This window comes from Rutidosis leptorrhynchoides, chromosome 8 (assembly GCF_046630445.1).
Source record: "Rutidosis leptorrhynchoides isolate AG116_Rl617_1_P2 chromosome 8, CSIRO_AGI_Rlap_v1, whole genome shotgun sequence".
In the NCBI taxonomy this organism is placed as follows: Eukaryota; Viridiplantae; Streptophyta; class Magnoliopsida; order Asterales; family Asteraceae; genus Rutidosis; species Rutidosis leptorrhynchoides.
The window spans coordinates 104,044,468-104,052,748 of NC_092340.1; positions in this window are offsets into that span (position 1 = coordinate 104,044,468).

Here is an 8,281-nt window from a genome sequence, read left to right on the forward strand (position 1 = left end):
GTTTTATGTTTTCTCACATTTAAATCTTGTGGTCTAAAGCTTATACGTTTATTTAAACCTATAATTCACTCAACATTTTTGTTGACAGTTTACTCGCATGTTTTCACAGGTATTTGAGTTTGTTTTATGCTTCCACTGTGTTAGAAGAATCTGCATGCATTTGGGCAGATTTTATTAAACGATTTATGAAACATTAAACTTTCATTCTCTTTTTGAATTATTAAACGTGTAGGTGTTTTGTTGACAATGTTTTAATGTCAACTTTGGTTATTAATATGTTGGGTTGTTTAAACTACATATTTTGAAATGTTTCCTTTTTGGGAAACTTTTAAAATAAAAGAATGCAATGTCATTTATTAAATTCATTTAAGTTCGATCAAGCTGTGGGACCAAGATAACGATGGTCATCAAGTGTACTTTGACGGGTCATTAAAGTTGGTATCAGAGCCTTGGTTGTAGGGAATTAGGCTGCATTAATGTTGTTACCTGAGTCAATAGGGTGCATTAGTGAGTCTAGTCTACAGCCCGGCCTATAATATATTATTATATGTGATTATTTGTATCGTATTGGTATGTATATTGTTATCATACATACATCTCTATTATGTTCTGAATCCGGGAGGAACTCCCATACCGATTTAAATGTATTCTCCGACTCATGCGAACTTATCTTTATAAGAACACCTCGGGTAGTGAAACCGAGGGATGTCATTCTTGACTTCTGAAATTCTCGACATTTCTATGTCATCTATTATGGTTATGTACATAACGTTTGAGTTATATTACGCGAGATGTCATTCTTGACTTCTAAATGCTCGGCATTTCAATGTCAGCTATTATGTTTAGGTATATAACATTCTTATTATATTACGTGCATTTGTGCCGTTGTGCCTATGTGCTTTGGTTTTTGAACTGAAAAACGTTATTCTTGACTTTCAGAGATTTTTGGTACTTCGAAGACATTTCTATGTCATCGTTACTCCTATTCGTTACTTATGATGTTTTGTCTCTTGTGCTATCCTTAGCACATTGTTTAAGAAATTGTTTTAGAGGAATTGTGTGGAAATCCGAGGTTGATCACGTGTCCTGACCTCATGTAGTGCTATTGGAATGGAACTATGAATTAGTGAAATATAATGGCGTCAGGCCAACGTGATTATATTACGTTAATTCATAAAGAAGTCCCAATATTGTGACATGAGGAATAGAAAGCGAGTCAAAGAAAATTTTTACACTACTCATTCAGAAGTTTCAATGTATTACATGGATAAGGAAAATATTCATTATCTTATTTGTTGATATACGAGAAGCTCGTTTTAGCCATATTATCTATCTCATGCTCTATCCTTCATAACTCGCTTGTTAGCAACAGCTTCTCTCGGGAACAGTTTTGGCCCAAGGACTTATGTCCTGATAATAGTCAAAACAACATTTAACTCATTGGTTTTCATGACCTCGTAACATTTGTTGGTCAAATGTCGCACGACGATTCAATTCCTTTACTCGATCTTCCACTATCTTACTTCAACTTGTAACCTCTGAAATACAGATACTCTGTTATCATCGGGAGTTTTACACATTTGTTTGATTGGGCGGTCCTCAAGCGATTATGGGTGAATAGAAGTAATGAAATATTTTGTCATGTATACAACTTATAAAATCATATATGTACGTATGGATTCAAACGAATAAATTTACCCTTACCTATTTTGGCTAGTATATACTAAATCATACCTTCAAATTTTTTTTAAAACCACTCATTTATTGAGCTGTTTGACTAAGTCAATTTGCTTTATATAAAATGGTACACGTTGTACACGCTTCTAAATTTACTAAGAACTTTGTTCTGTTTATGTTGTCACGTCAAATGTTTAGAGCTTTTTCAAAACTCCTTTGATCGATTTTATCAAATTTTCACATTACTCTACAGAGTGTTTGGATCACAGTTCTTCTCATCCTCCGTTTAAGGATGAAACTTACCATTAAGTTCATTGATAGAAGCTCTTACACCACTTTGGATGCCAGTTTTATAAAATTTGTTGGAAATTCCTTGCACTCATAAAATTTTCCCTTTTATGCTTGGACATGGCCAAAACGCGGATCGATAAATTAGTTTTCTGGGGTACACTCGGTGGCCACCCTGTTCTCAGGAAAGGAACTGGGTGGGTTTCTACCCCAACTGTTGTTATAATTGGTATCACAGATATATATCACACTAGACCATCTGGGGAGTTTCTACTCTCAATATTCGCTATCAACCGCAACAACCTCATAAACATCAATCCTAGGATTCAATACTTTGAGGTACATGAAATTATTTTTGGAGATTCATCTCACCTGGAGTTGACCATTCCTTATAACCCATGATTCCCGTTCTTTTCATCCGCACATAAATTTAAGAATATGGATAAATCCTAGATTTCCTCGTTCATTGTACAAGGAAGTTCACTCTCGTTGAAATATCACACATTTCTTACGTCTTCCTTTCGGAAAGGTAATGAAAATTTACTTTGAAGTCCATGATCCTCGTTATCTCCTTTGAGAGAATTGCCTTAAATATCTATGCCACCAATGTGACTACTCCATATATTTCTTCCTTCATTGTTGCAACTATATTTCATTCGTCCCAGTTCATCCTCTTGGGGAGCTCCTGTTTTGTTTGTTAAGAAGAAAGATGGTTCGCTCCGATGGTGTATTGGTTATCCCGAGTTGAACAAGCTTACTGTTAAGAATTGTTATCCTCTTCTGAGAATTGATGATCTATTCGATCAGCCCCAAGGTTCGTCCGTTTATTCTAAAGTTGATCTCCGTTCTGGTTATCACCAATTACGCATTAAATAGACTGATATCCCAAAAACTGCTTTCCGTACCCGTTATGGTCACTACGAACTTCTTGTTATGCCGTTTGGATTGACTAACACACCTACTGTATTCATGGACCTCATGAATCGTGTGTAGACCTTATCTGGACAATTCTTTATTGTTTTCATCGACGATATCCTTATTTATTCTAAGAGTGATGAAGAGCACGAAGAACATTTGAAGTTGGTGCTTGATTTGTTGAGAAGAGAAGAGTTGTACGTTAAGTTCTCTAAGTGTGCTTTCTGGTTAATAGAAGTTCAATTCCTTGGATATATCGTTAGTAAACAGGGAATACAGGTTGATCCTGCTTAGATTGAGGCAATCAAGAAGTGGGAAATTCCGAAAACTCCTACTCAGGTTTTTCAGTTTCTAGGGTTGGCAGGTTACTATAGAAGGTTCATTCAAGATTTCTCTCATATAGCGAAACCTCTGACTGCTTTAACGCACAAGGGGAAGAAGTATGAGTGGGAGAATGAACAAGAGACTGCTTTTCAAACTTTGAAGAAGAAGTTGACTACCGCTCCGATATTGTCATTACCTGAGGGTAATGATGATTTTGTCGTTTATTGTGATGCTTCGCTTCAGGGCTTTGGGTGTGTTCTGATGCAACGGAAGAAAGTCATTGCTTACGCGTCACGTCAGTTGAAGATCCATGAGCAGAATCATACAACCCATGATTTAGAGTTGGGAGCTGTTGTGTTTGCACTTAAGATTTGGAGACATTGTCTTTATGGGGTCAAAAGTACAGTGTACACTGATCACAAAAGTCTTCAACATATCCTTGACCAAAAACAGCTGAATATGAGGCAAGGAAGATGGGTTGAGACGTTTAATGATTATGATTGCGAACTTTTATATCATCCGGGAAAGACCAATGTTGTGGCCGATGCGTTGAGTCGAAAAGATAGGGTTGAACCTCGCAGATTTAGAGCTTTGAATATGATGATTCGAACAAATCTCGCTACGCAGATTCTTGAGGCACAACAAGAAGCCTTAAAGGAGGAGAATTTTGTGAACAAGAATGTCAGAGGGATGGCTAAGAAGTTTGAGATACGAGCAGATGGTACTAGATATTTTGCGGGATGTCTTTGGGTTCCGAAGTTTGGTGATCTGTGACAACTTGTTTTGGATGAGGCTCATAAGTCCAGTTACTCTATTCATCCTGGTTCAGGAAAGATGTATCATGATTTTAAGGAGCTGTATTGGTGGCCTAATTTGAAAGCTGATGTGGCTACGTATGTGGCCAAGTGTTTGACCTGTGCTAAGGTTAAAACTGAACATCAGAAACCGTCTGGACTTTTGGTGCAACCTGAGATTCCCGAGTGGAAGTGGGAAGGTATTACGATGGATTTTATTACAAAATTACCGAGAACTGTGAGTAATTATGATACCATTTGGGTGATTGTTGACCGACTCAAAAAGTCCGCTCATTTCTTGCCGATTAAGGAAACCGATTCGATGGAGAAGCTTACTCGTTTGTATTTGAAGGAGATTGTTTCTAAACATGGTGTTCCCGTATCTATCATTTCAGACCGAGACAGTCGATTTATATTGAGGTTTTGGCGATCCTTACAGGAAGCCTTGGGAACTAAGTTAGATATGAGCACCGCTTATCATCCGCAGACGGATGGTCAAAGTGAAAGGACCATTCAAATGTTAGAAGACATGTTACGAGCGTATGTTATTGATATTGGTAATGGGTGGGATAGATATTTGCCGCTAGCTGAATTTTCTTATAACAACAGTTATCATGCAAGTATTAAATCCGCACCGTTTGAAGCTCTGTATGGTAGGAAGTGTAGGTCTCCTGTCTGTTGGAATGAGGTTGGGGATGCTCAACTCACAGGTCCAGAAATTATTCATGAGACTACCGAGAAGATCGTGCAGATTAAGGAAAGATTGAGAACTGCCAGAAGTCGGCAAAAGAGCTATGCCAATAAGAGAAGGAATGATATTGAATTTCAGGTCGGTGATCGTGTTATGTTGAAGGTATCGCCTTGGAAGGGCGTGATACGTTTTGGTAAAAGGGAAAAGTTGAATCCTCATTTTGTTGGACCTTTTGAGATTATTGAGAGAGTTGGACCCGTGGCTTATCGTTTGAAATTGCCACAAGAACTCAGTGCTGTTCATGACGTTTTTCATGTATCGAATTTGAAGAAGTGTTTGGCCGAGGACGGTGAAACTATTCCGCTGGAGGAACTTCATGTTGATAAGCAACTTCATTTTATTGAGGAACCTGTTGAGATTATGGATCGGGAAGTTAAGACACTCAAGCAGAATAGAATCTCTATCGTCCGAGTTAGATGGAACGCCAGACGCGGTCCCAAGTTCACTTGGGAGCGTGAAAGTCAGATGAAGCAGAATACCCACATTTGTTCCCAGATGCTGAGTCAACCCTTGCACCTGCTTAAATTTCAGGACGAAATTTCCGTAACGGGAAGGTACTGTAACGATCCTACTTTTCCCGTTATCTTTTACCGTTAATTATTTAACGACCGTTAACTGTTATTCGTGCCACGTTATTTCTATGACCTATATTATTATTTTAGTAATAATATATTAATTATTATGTGTTAATTGAATATTTGTATTCATATTTTAAATTGTACGTTTCTACGTATCGTGGATTTCTATCCGGCGAATCTTTTCAGTTTTCAAACCAACGGTCAGACTTTTGGGATTTTTAAATCCAAATTATTTTAAATATGATATTTTAATGTCATATGATTATATATAGTATTTATATATATTTTTCATTGCGTTTTTGTTATCTCTCCGAATTATTAATCGCATAGTCGCGTTTTCGCGTTTCGGGTTTCGTTCGGGCATTCGGGACACAAGCAATCCACCAAATAACAAAATTGGGCCATGGGGCCCACCCCATAACCCACCTTCAGCCGAAACCCCTTAGATGGGGTGGTTTGTGAATTTTGTTCCATTATTTTCATTTCCATTTTATTTACTAGCATTTTTCTCTCAAAACCTAAACTTCCCCATTTCACTTTCTTCCTCCATTTTTATACTTGCTAGCCGTCACCCAACACCAAGAACGTCATCATCATCATCTTCATCAAATAATACTTGGATCATCAAATCGTTTGCACAATCGGATTCTACACAACGTTCTCTACACGTTCATATTAATCAATTCTTGATTAGGGTATAAACCCTAACCCTAGCTTTTTGATTTTTCATTTATTTTTCTGTTATTTTGATAGTATGATGATTGTATGTTATTGTATTATTGATAGTATGCGTAGAAATGCTCGTTAATTCATGTTTTCGGTTTGATTATTTTGAGACAGCAGCTTGTTTGATCATTTCTGTGAACATAACTGATAAAAATGTGAAATTAAAGTGTTTAGATGAGTTTCTCTCATCGAGACATTAATATTAGACTCCCGATTCATGTTATTTCGATTTTCGGAGCTCTAGATATGATTAAAATGGTGTTTAATTGTAATTAAAATGTAAGAACGAATTGGTACAGGTATGGTCCGACTTTGTGACCACTTTTGGAGTCTTTAGGGTGTACTAGTGTGTTAGGATTGATGATTGGATGGACTTTCATGTTCGGGTCATCGAAATCCGAGCCACGAATCACCCGTTATGACTAAAACATGTTTTTGAACGGATTAAAGCTCCAAGTTGAATAATGGCTGTAGGTTACAACTTGGTGGCTGTTCTTGGGGTGTTCTTGAGCAAACTAATGTGTCGGGTGGGTTAGTTAGGCGAAGATATATATAAGACTCGCCGAAAACTGATTCCCGGGGCTCAAGTTATGACCTGATGAACTTTTAATTAAAACTTATGATTATTAAATAAGACTTATGATATAAATAATGAATTTCAGTATTAATAAATTACTCATGATATAAAAAGTAATTATTTAATTTAATACTTATGATATATATATTTATTATATCATTTATTAATTAATTATGATTTAATTAAACTTTTAATTAAACTTATAATTAATAATACTTTTATTATTAATGAAAAATACTTATGGTAAGTATTAAACTTATATTATGAGATTATTATAATAAGACTTATAATAAGGATTAATTAATTATTTAATTATTATAAGGCCTAGTTATTATTTAATTATAATTTAATTATTAAATACTTATGATTTAATAATTATAATTAGAAACTTATGATATGATTAATAATTCATTATTAATTAATAATACTTGTGATATGATTTAAAATCTATTATTAATTAATAATACTTATATTATGATTAATATTTAATTAATTAATTAAATACTTATGTTATATTAATTATATCATTTAAACTTATGTTAACTTTAATAATTTATTTTCATTTAATTAAACTTATGTTATGACATAATTATACATATATGACTTTAAATAACATTATAACTTATATTAATAATATAACTTATACTTTAAAAATTTATGTTGACTATGTTTGACCAAGGTTGACTTTTGAGTTGACTTTCAGTTGACTTTGACTTTCAGTTGACTTTTGTTGACTTTTTAATTAAGGAAACTTTCCTAACTTATAAACTTTCCAAAATAGCAACTTTCTAAATATGGAAACTTTTTAAATTTGGAAACTTTCCTAAAATAGAAACTTTTCAAAAATGGAAACCTGTTAAAAATAGAAACTTTCTAAAAATAGAAAGTGTGTGTCCGTACGCTGTTCCGATCAAACTGATGCATGTTGAGTGTTGTTCTATGTCTACTTGCAACATGTACAATAGCTATCATACTAAGACTTGACCTAAGTTAGTTATTTATATCGACCTGCTTTATTTATAGGTCGGCGTTGTGATCATTCATGATCACTTTACTTCGTTTACTGTTCGCATTATTGTGTGGTTACTTCATTTACTTTAAGGTGAGTTATAGTCCCGTTTTTACATACTTTTCAAAGTATATTTTTGGGATGTGATTACATGCTTTTTATTTTACGTTTAGACACAAGTGGCAATTAAAGTTAAATTATTCATTATGAGTTGAACAAAAATATTTCCTAGTCTGGTAACTGTAATGACTGGTTTCTACTGGTGAACGCGAATCCTACGGATAGATCTATCGAGTTTGACAACCTCATTTCGAGCTAGTCGCGCTAGCAATTTATAATCGGAATGTTTAGTACTTCGTATTTAGTTGAAGATACACTTGTTCAGTGTATATTATTTATTGTGTTTCGCAAGGGGTAAATAAAGGGTTAAGTGGTTAACAGGTGGCTCAATGATAATGGAATAATGTTTTATGTTTTCTAACATTTAAATCTTGTGGTCTAAAGCTTATACGTTTATTTAAACCTATAATTCACTCAACATTTTTGTTGACAGTTTACTCGCATATTTTCACAGGTACTTGAGTTTGTTTGATGATTCCGCTGTGTTAGAAGAATCTGCATGCATTTGGACAGATTTTATTA